The following is a 13,904-nucleotide window of genomic DNA, read 5'->3' as shown; positions in this document are numbered from 1 at the left end:
CGGCCGCGCGAGTTACGAAGCCGTGGTGAATGCAATCGTTATATTTATGCCCAGGCCTGGGCAAGCGCACGATAAACGCCCTGTCCAGAAGGATTAAACAAAAAAGACAAAAAATATGCAGAAGGTTTTTTTTTCCCTTTTTCTTTCGCCAGATCGCTACGGTAGGGGACATTTCCCCTGTTCGCCAGTTCGGGCTTCGCCAAAAAGGTTCGTGCCCCTAAGATCGAATGGTACTGTATAAAGCATACTGTAGTCAAGTACTATAGTATGTAGTAGTAGTTCTCTTTCCTAACCAGCGGCTATGAAAGGATTTTCAGCCCAAGTACATGCTCTGACTTTATGAACTTCAGGAAGGCTTTTTATTTTGTTTTTGTATTTGTTTGTGTCAGAGGTTAAGCCTGAGGTAATCTTCAAGTAGGTATAGCTTTGAGGACGTTGTATGTTCTGCCCTTTTTTGGCAAGTCATTGAGCACTTATTCAGATTTTTCTTCTTTCTTCTTACTCTTACGTCAGACCTTTCGGGGCAGTGTGGACAACAGACAATTGAAGAAGGCTCGTCCTCAGAGAATGATACCAGATGGAAGCCTATGTGCTCAACCCAGAGGACCATGACAGTACAGGATCTGAGGGGAGTCCATTTGTCCAACTGTGTGTGTGTGTGTGTGTGTGTGTGTGTGTGTGTGTGTGTGTGTGTGTGTGTGTGTGTGTGTGTGTGTGTGTGTGTGTGTGTGTGTGTGTGTACGCGCGCGCGCGCGTGCGCGCGTGCGTGCGTGTAAATGCCCTTAGTTTTGGTTAGTTAAAAACCTTTACAGAATCTTTAAGTACTGCGTGCGTGAGAGAGAGAAAGAGAGAGAGTCAGTGTGTGGGGAAGGAAGGACAGAGCTCTACAGTACAGAGTTTTTATTGTTCATAATAACTCTCTACAGCCAATACAGTGCAATGACACTAAAGATGTCCCAAATCACAACAGGACAGACACAACCCGCAACTTCTCTGTTTCTCATTAAAAATGCAAGGTTCTCTCTCTCTCTCTCTCTCTCTCTCTCTCTCTCTCTCTCTCTCTCTCTCTCTCTCTCTCTCTCCCTCCCCTCTCTCTCTAATACAATCCAGCTTTAAGCACAGGGAATCAGTGCGTCTGTCCAAAGCACAGACGCAACCTCTCAATGTGTCTTTGTATTCCAAAGTAAGCGTCGTCCTCCACAGCACATTGGGGGTTGTTTCTTTTGGTCTATCCCACTATCAGATTCACTTCAAAATTCTTGAGCCGCCATGATCCTGTCCTGCCAAGGGTTTCCTTTTTTTCCACAACACTTTATTCAAAATCACCTCCATCCCCTTGCCCCCCCCCCCCCCCCTCTCTCTCTCTCTCTCTCTCTCTCTCTCTCTCTCTCTCTCTCTCATATTCTTCCTCACTTCCATCTGTACCATCTTCCTCCTACAGTTTTCTTCTCCCTCTCTCTCTCTTCCTGGATGTGTGTCTCTCCCAATGATTCATGGGTTTTTGGCCAGGAGCTCTAAGTGTACAGTTTTTTTTTAAGGGAACATTCCATTTGCAGCAGCTGACACCGTTTGCCCTGTGATTATGCAACCTTATTGTAATATTGTCATTTTTCCCCCCAAAGTTTTCTCTGGGAGAATCGTAGAGTGACAAGGAGGCACAGACTACTGTGCAAACAATATATTGCCTATTTTAGCTTAGTATTGCCATTTTCCACAATCTCCTTCAGATTAAATCAAATTAACAAAATATGCTGATGTCATTTATCAACTGCATAATAACCAAAGGTGCTCCTTTAAAGTGAATAGAACATATGATATGATTTAACTAGGTGTTATAAACTATTTAACACCTATAGTTAGGTTACGCGTCTAAACCCACAAAGAGGGTAATAATGAAACGTGTGGGTTGAAAACACTAGGAATATACTTCTTAGTGCAGCTGGTCGTCATTTGGCGAAACTATATACAGAAGAGAAACTACAGCATAAAAACAATTTATTTTGAGACTTTATAATCACTTCAGTTGCCTTTCATTTTCTATGCATGAATCAAAGTATAGGTTGGATTGTAATAGTTTTATTTTACTACTACTACTACTATACTTACGATATAGTACATTTACTGTTGTAAGGACTGTGCCAACAGCCCCAGAATAAAGCTGTCTGTGCAACCACCTTATTTAGCAGGGATACTGACTGGAAACACCCCCTGAAAAGTAAGTTCAAGGAAACAAGAAGGCACTTTTTGACTTAATGGCATGTTTTCCGTCAAATGTCTGTCATCTGAGGCACTGGCATGCTTTAACCCCACTATTACACCGCAAAAAATGAGGGCCTGCAATTGGTGCATTGTCTGACCTACTGTAGACTGTTCAGCGTGACCCTATTATCAAAATATACAAGAATACTTGCTTCATTCAAAGGCTGGTGCGCCGGGAGTGGGACACAGCTTGTGTTTACTATGCCCCCCTGCGTGACTGAAGCGTGGTTTGGCTGGCTGCTGCTTGAACCAGGCCAGTGGTTCTCAAGCGTCTTCATTTCAAGGACCCAAGTAACTCTTAGAGTGTAGAAACTCTCAGAGTTACAGACCTGTGAGTGAGGGTCTGTTTGGAACCCCCTCGAGGAACGCTGAGGGTCCCAGGACCGCACTTTGAGAACCACTGTACCAGAGTGAAAAGAAAGGAGACATATTGACATGTACTGTATACTGTTAAGCTGTGTGTGTGTGTGTGTGTGTGTGTGTGTGTGTGTGTGTGTGTGTGTGTGTGTGTGTGTGTGTGTGTGTGTGTGTGTGTGTGTGTGTGTGTGTGTGTGTGTGTGCGCGCGCGCGCGTGTGTGCATGCTGTTATTTATACAACACTATAATACATGCTCACCAGAATGCACGCGCACACATGTCATGCATAGAGACACACACCGACTTTTATTTATACAACACTATGAATACCTACACGCACAAGCATGCACACGCACGCGCACGCGCGGGCACACACACACACACACACACACACACACACACACACACACACACACACATAAACACACACACTTGCACATACTGTATGTGTACAGTGCGTTGTTTGTGCCTTGTAACTTCAACCATATGACTTGCAGGCTCACGGTATAATTCTTAACAAATGTGGGGAAGGCATCGTATGTCATTTAATGATTAATGTTCTGGTTTAAGGAAGGGGTGGTGTCACTCTGATGTCTCTCTGTCATCTTCTGGGCGGCTGAATGGGTAATGGATAAAGAGGCCGTCTGGGAATCAGAAGTTCCCCGGTTCGTCCCACCGGTTCGTCCCTCTGGTTCTTCCCTCCGGTTGGTCCCCCCGGTTGGTCCCTCAGGTTCGTCCCCCCATTTCGTCCCCCCGTTTCGTCCCTCCGGTTGGTCCCCCCGGTTGGTCCCCTAGGTTCGTCCCTCCGGTTCGTCCCCCACCTTTCGTCTCTCCGGTCGTCCCTCCGGTTCGTCCCTCCGCTCTGCCCAGTCTGTGTGTTGAAGCGTCCCTGAGAAAGACAGTTAATTCTTAACTGCTGTATTAATATTGCCTGACTGCAAGCGTCAGACTCTTCACACACTACGTTTCACTTCGTTTTGGGAAAGAGTCTGATCCTTCGGGGAGACATTCCACTTCTGGAGGGGGGGGGGGGGGGGGGGGGCGGGCTAAAGCCTATTGACGTCACACACACACACACACACACACACACACACACACACACACACACACACACACACACACACACACACACACACACACACACTCACACACACACACACGCTTGGAGCCCCCGACGGCGTTGTGGCGTGACATTGCAAAGATACGTTATTTCTTATTGCGACCGTAGGTCGCACTTACTATCAAAACCTGCACAAACTGTGAGTGAGTGAGTCAGTCTGTCCGTCTGTCTGTCACACCTCACACGTCACACTATTGTCCTGCTCATATCTCCGCAACCGTTGCCCCGATCCATGCCAAATTTTGCACACACGCTCCTTGGCTGCCAAACTACAACCTCCAAGGACCCCCGGAGCTCCAGGGACCCCCAGGTCCCTGGGGGACCCCCAGATGTAAAAAATGACCAAATGTGCAAAAATGACCAAATGACCACCCCAACGGGGCTGCTCACGGGGAATTCCCGGGGACCACCGACTCCTGGTGCTCCAGAACGGATGCAAAAGTGGTGGCGCCCCCAGTGGAGGACTCCCTCCACTGCAGCTCACATAAAATGCTGTAACTCGGGCTAGGAGGGTCCGGGAGAGCCGGGGCCGGTACCTATTCGTCCGCCAAGGCAACGCGGACACCCCACCCCTCATTTCTCACATGGCCCTCTTCTAGCGCCACCATGAGGCCGATTTTTAAAACACATTTTTGGACACTGCTCCTACAGTTTTTGCCCTAAAATCACGCAAATCGCTACACAGTATGTCTACACTCATCCCATCACCATGAATCTGTCCCATATAGCCCCACCATTCACGCCGATTTTTAAAAACACATTTCTGGACACTGCTCCTACAGATTTTGCCCTAAAATCACGAAAATCACTACACAGCATGTCTACACTCATGTCATCAACATGGATCAGGAAGATTTTGGAAAAACAAATTTTTGCCCTATTTGTGGAGATAAGCGACCTACGGTCGCTTATCTCCCGATTAGGGAGTCTTACTGGTAACATATTATATGATTGCATGTTTACGTTAGTGCAAAATGGTATTAAAACGTAATGAAACGGCACTATTGTATAGTTTATTAAAATAATTTGAGTCGAGCGGGCGTCCGCCTGACTCTGCCATGACAGTTTTCAGGGACCAATCAGAGTCCACTAGCGACTCACGTGGGCAGAAGAGCACCAATCACAGTCCACTAGGGACTCTCACGTGGGCAGAAGAGTTCTGAAAGGAGGGGGCTGGGACCGGACCAGCCTTGGGAATCCACCAGACGCCAAACCACGTGCCCCAAGCATACAACCCTGATTGGCCCATTCAATTCGCCCGCTCCTCGGGCGAGAAGAAATAAAATATTATTACTCCGGGGTCAGTCCACACTACACACCACCCACCAACAGGGGGTGGTAATGTGCGGACTGATTTATCAGGCTAGTATTAATAGTGCCCAGCAGGCCCACTGCTCCTATTAGTTAAGATAGGTTAAATCGGGGCGCCCGCTGGCCTACTTGTCCAGGCGCATACCACTTAGGCATTGCCACATAGGCATGGATGCCTGGCGGCGTCGCCGGTTCGATTCCCAATCCAGACGACCTTTGCCTTGTGTCACTCTCACTCCCCATCTCTCCCCCCATTTCCTGTCAGTCTACTGTCCTATGGAATGAAGGCATAAAAGCCCCAAAAATCTTTAAAAAAAAAGAAGGTTATATCACTGTTTCCCAAACAGTGGGTCGGACATTTGTGGGTCCCTTAATTTTTGGTTTCCTACATTTTGTTATTAATTATTATTTCAAAACGTAAAAAAAAAAAAAAAAAAAAAAACATTCTTTCCAAGTAAGTTCATGAATAGAATAAAACAAAAATCTAAGAAATTACATAAATTAGAAAACAAATGTTTCACGTCGCGTGTTTAATGATTAATATTTACTATTCCTTTTTGGGGTATTTTTTGACAAATATGTGAAATTAGTCCCCTGCAATTAACCCAAACGTTAATCAAATCAGATCATTAATCATTAAACACGCGACGTGAAACATTTGTTTTCTAATTTATGTAATTTCTTAGATTTTTGTTTTATTAACGCTCCTTGCCAATTAAATATGGGCTTTTTGGCTCATATTGCCATAAATCTCCATAGACTTCCATGTAATTTATAGTGCACAGATCATGCACGCCCATGCACAGATCATGCACCATGTTTGTGCAGGCTGTTCACAGCTTTCAAACAAAAAAATCAGATTGGAAATCCGTTCAGGCATTCTTGAGAAAATAGCCATTATGTTTTACATGTTATGTAAGCAAAGATGGCTGCCCTGTATGAAAGATGGGGTTGTATGGGGGGTGGAACATACAAAATCGCGATTGAAATCATGTTTACTAGATTTAATGGGGTCCAAAAAAAAAAAAAAAAAAAAATCAAAAATGTTTTTTTTTTTTTTTTCGTTTTTTTTTCTTTCTAAGTAAAAGTCGATTTAAGTTGTTTGGCAGGGAAGTCCATAGTGAGATAGTTGATCTGAAAGTCGTTTGGCACTGAACTAGTTAATTCGGTGCCATGGCATTGGTCCGAAGGTTCATTAGTCCGAAGATTCATTAGTCAGAATTTGTTAAGAATACTATGCCTAACCCTAACCTCAGTAACCCTAACTAAATTCGGACTAATGAACCTTCGGACTAATGAACCTTCGGACTTATGGGCAGTCCCCCATTACGTCAGCTTCCCGTTTGTTGACCAGGAACAGAAGGAGACCACACATTACACTCACCTGTTTTAGAATGTCTCTACTGGCCAATTATGTATCTCATAGTTTTAGAATTGATTTTAAGATGTTGAATTATGTGTATTTCTGAATTGCTCTACATACTGTATATCACTTAGTGGCCTCTCTGCCAACTACAGGTACATAATATTGTCCAGTCTAAAGCCCAACCCACACCAATGATTTGCCATTCAACTCCTTGCAACAAAATAGTTTTAACCCATTTAGACCTAAGGCCGAAAAATGCCTTCTAAAGCCTGACCTAAGTTTTTTTTTTTAAACTTGAAATATTTATCAAAATAAATAAAAAATGCAAAACAATTGTGTTGCTATATACTACATAATAATAACAACACAAAAATGTGTTTTCCGGCCTGAAGGGTAAAACACAAAAAGGGGTTCCTGTCCTCTTAAGGTCAACCGCACCAGTGGAACTTCTTGCTACTGACATTGGGGATAATGGTTGCATGTAGTTGCAAGCAGTTGCATGTTGCAAGGCGAATCATTGTTGTGGTTAGGGCTTAAGATCCACTTTGGCCTCATGTTGTGGAACGGCTTACTGGAGGATGTAAGGGTGGAAGAAAACCTAAAACACACTTTTTAGCCTTTCTTTTATCTAGTGTGTTTACTTCATCTGTTTATGTTATTATTGGTTTTGTTGTATTGGCTGATTTGGCTCATGCTTCTTTTTCCTTTATTTTACCTGCTTTTGTTAAAGGTTCAGTACTTGGAGTTGCATGTGATGTATGACTTGTGATTTGATTGATTGATTGATTGATCGACCGATTAATTGAGTGAGTGAGTGAGTGAGTGATTGATTGATTGAGCAATAAATGGTGAATATTTTCCTTTTAAACCTCAATGACAGGTTCCTTAGGGGCGCTGAACCTCATTAACACTGTGTATGTATGTGTGCTCCCTCGGCCCTCAACCCTTTGACCCCCCCCCCCCTCCAGACCACTGTATGAACTTGACCTTGAATCTGGGAGATACAAGACGTGTCATTATATGCTAAAAGTTCAAAGGAATTCCTAAATAGTGACAATCAGATCTAAAACTAAATTGAAAAAGTAATCGATTAAATAGTCATGAATAAAATGCAGCCTGCAATCCTATCAATGGTATGGAGGTCTAGTATTGATCAAAGGGACCCCGGCTTGTCCAGGTTTGCCCCATGCAGCTGTTGTTGTTATGAGGTTACGGTGCTGGGGGGTTGGGCTGGAGGAGGGAGAGGAAGAGGAGGCTTATGTTATGTTGTGAGGGGATTCCTGAGGACAAGGCACAGCTCCACACAGCTGTTGTCTCTTTAGTTACACCTGGGCACTGAACTTCACATACCAGCACTAAAGAACACAATGCTTTCATAGTGGGGCTTCTTCTCGCTGTCACCCCATGTGCTTGACTGTTCCATTTACCAACTGGAAGGATTTAAGCTTAAGTAAGTAATCGTTTGCTTTAGAAAATAACTTCGTGAATTTTTCCATTACATTTTTCCTCTCAAAATTAGAAATGTTCTCTTCCCATGGAAGCTATAAGAACATAAAGAATCCCCAGTACTATTGCTATGTGAACATACTTTATACTAAAGTCTCTCATCAAAACCACGTCCACGCAAAAGATATATTTTCCCATTTGTCTGTGTTGTCTCACTTGTCTGTGTACCTGCAACTACTCAAATGGTCTGCACAGCCACTATGCCAAGGAAGTACCTCCATTGATCTTTTCACAAAATGTTTTATACAGATGTGCCATTTCAAAACCTCACATTGCCATTGGCAATACAGTTTCCAGTGGATTGGCAGAACATTGAGCTTGTAGATGAGCTATCTTTGCTATTTTTATTCCCTTCTCTGACTTCAAAGTTTATATCTACTTGTGAAGGTTGATTCAGTTTTTCAATGGGAGTCGGGAATACATCCAACCGGGCTAAAGTGGTGTGAACCTACCGCCATTGCCATCATCATTAGAGCCCACCTCTTACCCTCCCCTACACCTCCTCAACCCAAGTCATGAATATGGCCTATGACATGGGTCTGCTGCGAGGCGTTGTGAACTTGTAGATCGGCTATTTTCGGCAAAGAGCTTTGGTGTAGAGGGGAAAAAGAGCAGACCAAGTACAGAGTGAAAGGTTACGTTTATTAAGTATTGACGGTTCAAGTGGTTAAATATCTGAAAACACAAATTGACATGAATCCAAAATACACTGATGATTGTGCTGTCAAACAATGAATATATGGAATCTATGATAAGGTTGTGGGGGTCCCTGCTTCATCTCTCTCTCATCTAAGGGCAGGGGCGCTGGAAGTGGGGTGCTGAGGGAGCTGCAGCACCCCTGGTGGTGGGGAGAAAAAAAAAAAAAAAAACTTTTTTTTTTTCTTTTTTTTTAATAAGCCTATATATACACACACACAGAGCTATATTAAAACAATAATGTATTTGACTTTGGGGAATAAAATATGTTGAAAAAAGGTATTTGATTATCACATGGTGACCTAATCACATGGTCACCTTGCCACTTCCGGTCAGAAGGGAAGTCAAATTTAAATCCCGCTTTGATGGCACACCAAAGTCTATTTATTTGAGAACTAGAAACCGTCTATAGGCTCATTGTTGCAAACTAACACCGTTGTATATGGGGAATAAAAAACAGTAGAAAACTGTTACAAAAATAATACCCGATTTTGTAGTGTGTGCGTGAGTGACTGTGTGTGTGCATGCGTGCTGTGTGTTGCACTGTGTGCTAAAATAACTAGTAACTATACAGCTCCTTGTTACACCATTGTGCGGGGAATAAGCACCCGAAACCGTAATAAAAATAACCCAAAACCGGATAAAAAAACGTGAATTTTTTGGCGGCCGCACGCATGAACTCCTCCAGGCTCAGCTCCCCTTGGGATTTGGGAGTTCCAGCGCCCCTGTCTAAGGGGTCCTTGGCCTGAAAACGTTGAAGACCCCTGGTCTATGACACTATTACTAAAAGTCAACTCTGCAACTCTAACTCTGCATCGAGGGTATGCGCGTGACATCATCATCATACCCAGAAGTTATTGGGGAACGCCTACTGAGTGGCAAAAAAACTACTTTCTGGCCTTGACAGCCCATACATCCAAACAGAAAAGTCCTATCTGATTACATTAAACAACTTTAAACAATGCTAAACTCACTTTGCCACTCACTTTGCCACTCGATCTGCCATTCACTTTATGCATGCACATACCCTCTATCTTCACAATGGAAAATACTAACCAAGTTTACCCTTCCTCCTTTCCACTCACGTCAACCAGTTTCATCGACAGAAGCTCAACCACTGTGATAAAGAGGTCTATTCATAGAGCTAACCTGGGCTGATCTATAGCAGGAAATGAGTTCCATACCTCAAGGGTACTGGGACTCCACAATACAGTACGCCCTCACAAACATGGCCCCCAGTGTTTTGACTGTGCTGCTGCCGTCACGTTTGGGATGTCTGTGAGGCAGGAAATATTGTTGACACGCTATACGGTGTTGCTTGTTAAAATGTGACAGGTAAGGATATTGCCACAACACAATGCATAGTTGTTAAGGTTCAGCACTTCATCTGGTGCGAGTTTGGAATTCATACCACAAAGTAAAAACTTTGATTTAATCGACACTAGTGTGTTCTGGGCAGCACATGAGGAAAGTTCACATTTTGAGTCAAGGAATCCTTTCAAATGTCTGATGATGACACACTGAAAACCTTGCTGTTGATTGAGGTTTTCTCTGGGCTCTGGCATAAAAACGATCTGTTCCCCTTAGGAAAAAAACAACAATAACTTGACCTGCCAGCATCTCCTTCAATCAAAGCAAGTGAATCACAACCAGATGAGTAGTAAATCCACATTGATCACAATGAGCCCCCTCCTCGCGTTCTTTGTTCTGATTGTTTGTTTGGCCTCTTAAAGATGGGAATCAAACTCTGCACGGCTGCCAATGATTAACTATTTTCATGTCGGTAAGCATTTGGAAGCCCAATTTCGGAGATATTTTGGACAAAGCGACAAGTGCGATGGTAGAAGCCAATTTGTGTTATAAAATTCTAACTTGGCTCTTGTGGAGTTGTAGTCAAATGAAACTCTTAGCGTGTGCATCTGTTGTAGGCTACGCTAGCTTAATTAAGCTTTATATGCTTTGCCATATGCAATGTGACGTGTTGTGAGCTTGTAGATTGGAATTGTTTTTGAATATTGTACAGCAGAAAAAACTTTTACATAACACTTACAGAATATCACTGACAATACAATGTATAACATTTATTTGCGTACATTTATTAGGGATGTCTGTGTAACATCCCTAATAAAACATATAGGTCTATAACTTGTCATCTGATACACCATGCGTTGGTTCACCATTTATAAAACCCAAAGATGCACTTAAACACTTTCACTTTCAAAATTGTTTAAAATAGACAAAATAGCAGATCTAAAAGTTCACAATGCCTTGAAGATTACATCTGGTAGATTATAAACAATTTGACACCAAGAGGAACATACTGTAACTGCCAAGTGCCAACAGTCTAATCATTGTGCATCTGTGTTTTGAAATAATGGACATGACCTTTTGTGAAGTACAATTTGTAATTTGTATGTTATGTTTTATGTTGCTATGGACCATGTGTCCTTAATAAAGTTTGATTGATTCATTGTAACAATTACGATTACAATTTACATATTTAGCTGGTGTTCTTAGCCAAAGAGACTAACAATAAGCAATGTAAATAAGAGACAGTGTAATGCCTCAAGAAACTAGGATACCAAGTAAGCCATGAACCTAGCATCTGTCTAAATAACATGCTGAATTACATTCTTAACATTTGTGGTCAAGATAAACAAACCTAATGGTAGACCTGATTCTTGAATGGGCGATGAGTAAAGAGTGGCAGGCAGACAGTTTGCTGTGCAGCTTAAGGCCATGTGCAAAGATGATCTCTGAAGAGATCCCAAGAGGGCATGAAGACCAGATGTGAATGTCTGCTGCAGGTGCGAGTTCCAGGGTCTTCGTGGACTCTTTCACTTTAAAGCCTATGCTCATAAAGTCCTATAAACAGTCAGTCACCCACAAATGTCCACACTTGGGAACTTCCGCCAAAAAGTAAATATTTCAGAAAGCAGTTACAATGTTTCACTGTTTCAGTGTCACAATGAGGATACTTAATCACTTACATTTAGTTGACTGGTGTGCCCCAGGAGTCTATCCTTGGCCCCTCTACACCAAATATAATGAAAAATGGAGAAGGCTTAATCCACTTTTCTGCCTTTATTTCAATAGTATAGTGGAGAGTGACAGGACACAGAGAGAGAGAAACAGGGAATGACATGCAGCAAAGGCCATCGGGCTCTGGAATCTAACCTGCTGCTCTGGAATCTAACCTGCGCTCGCTCTGGAATCTAACCTGCGGCTTGGGAATCTAACCTGCGGCTTGGGAATCGAACTCCGCTGTCATTAGAGCCTAATGCGGTTTAATCACTAGGCTATCGGCACCCCAACATTGCACAATCTAAAGAAGAAATTAAATACTATTATGGCTCATTGCAGTTTTCCGTAAAGAACAATATTGTGTAATGCACATCTGTTCTGGGAGCACGCAAAAGAGTCCAGGTACGTTGTCCAATTTTACTGTTATCTTGGGCACAGGCTACGACTGCCGAGAAATACTAGGAGATGGAATACAATGTTCATAGGAACACTTGCCGGTGAAATACTGGGACGTTTTTGGATGTCACTGACGTATCGAAAACTGCCTGCAGGAAACTAGAGAGCCCTGCCAAAAAGAAAAACCTCCTCAAATCGCCACAGCCAGAGCCCATTTGCAGAGCAACACTGATCACACTGATAGACAAACCAGACACATTCACACACAAACACAGAGAGAGAGAGAGAGAGAGAGAGAGAAAGAGGAGGAGATGTTACGCACAAGTATACTCAGGTACAGTAACATAAATACAAGTTATTTACCTGTTCAAAAAGTATTTACTCCTATATGGTTGTAGAATTTCCCACATCCATCTTTATTCACACACTAGTATATACACACCAGTATACCAATTGTGAGTGTTCTACTCTGTATCATTGACTATTTCATTGAACTTTTCACTTAAACTTCACTATTCTTTAATACTGCAGAAATACTTTTTCTTGAAATATCTGAAGCAGTTCAGTAATGTGTACGTCAGCTTTCACAAATGCACATGAAGTTTCCATTGCTTTCCCCCACCCTTCTCTCATCAAGCTCTCTCTCTCTCTCTCTCTCTCTCTCTCTCTCTCTCTCTCTCTCTCTCTCTCTCTCTCTCTCTCTCTCTTTCTCCTTTTCTCAAAGTGTCTTGGAAGAGGCAGAATAACACATGCCTGGACCACTGAAACTCAGCTCCTGAGCTCTTCCAGAGATTTGGACTATTTCAAAAAACTCCCAGCCCCCCGACACCGTCAGGAGATTTCCACACTTGCTGCCACATTCTGCTGCTTTCCTCCATTTTCCTTCTCTTTTCATAGCCTACCTTTCATTCCTTTGTTTTATTATTCATTAAATTGAAGTCTTCATTTGTTTTTGTTTTTCTCGTGGGCCTACCTTTCACAGCAATTAAGATACATACATTTTCTGTTCACATTATTTTGCTTTGCAGACGTAACTCTTTTTTTTCTTAAGCTAAGTTCACAGTTGAGTGTCGACCGCTGCCAATTCAAACAGTGAGGCTTTGTGAGAGACAGTCATTGACCTAAGTAAATATGATGGGGTTGTGTTGTTGACGGATGTGCCACCCAACTAGACAGTGTGGGGTCTGGACTCCTCACACCCACGCACAATCACACACACACACACACACACACACACACACACACACACACACACACACACACACACACACACAGATGGGTGCGACAAGTAAACACATGCTGTCTTCAATCTGTAAATGCATGCAGAACACACATGGTTTTTATTCTTATTTTTATTTTTCTGTCAAATCTCTTGCACATCTGCATATATTGTAGGCCTACTATTGCACAACACTATAGACAGATCCACAGAGTGCGCTGCCCTGTAGTTGCAGTGTCACGTGCTAAGTGGTGCCGCTTGATGCCGCGGTTATGATTGCCGCTCTGTGGATTCGGCTATACTGTTGGCCACTCTGTCTGCTGCTATTCTACATCCCTTTTCCTGTGTTATTTGTTTCTTATGGCCTCAACATACAGTTATCCTACCCCAGTAACCCAGGAAAGGTGCACTTCCATGTAAAGTGTCTCACTGTCTCTATATGTAAGGACACTTTTTTCTTCAACCAACTAAACGTTATTTTAGGATTTGTCTTCTCTTACACACTGTACACAGACCCACTTTACATCCAATTTCCCCCTTGGGATAATAAAGGTATCTATCTATCTATCTACTCATCACTTATTACATTATTACTATTGCTGCTTGATTTTACTTGATTCTTGAACACAACGTAAGTTGCAGTGCACACA

The sequence above is a fragment of the Nannobrachium achirus genome, assembly GCF_963921795.1.
Source record: "Nannobrachium achirus genome assembly, chromosome: 6".
NCBI classification, from domain to species: Eukaryota; Metazoa; Chordata; class Actinopteri; order Myctophiformes; family Myctophidae; genus Nannobrachium; species Nannobrachium achirus.
Note: the sequence above shows the minus strand (reverse complement) of the source record.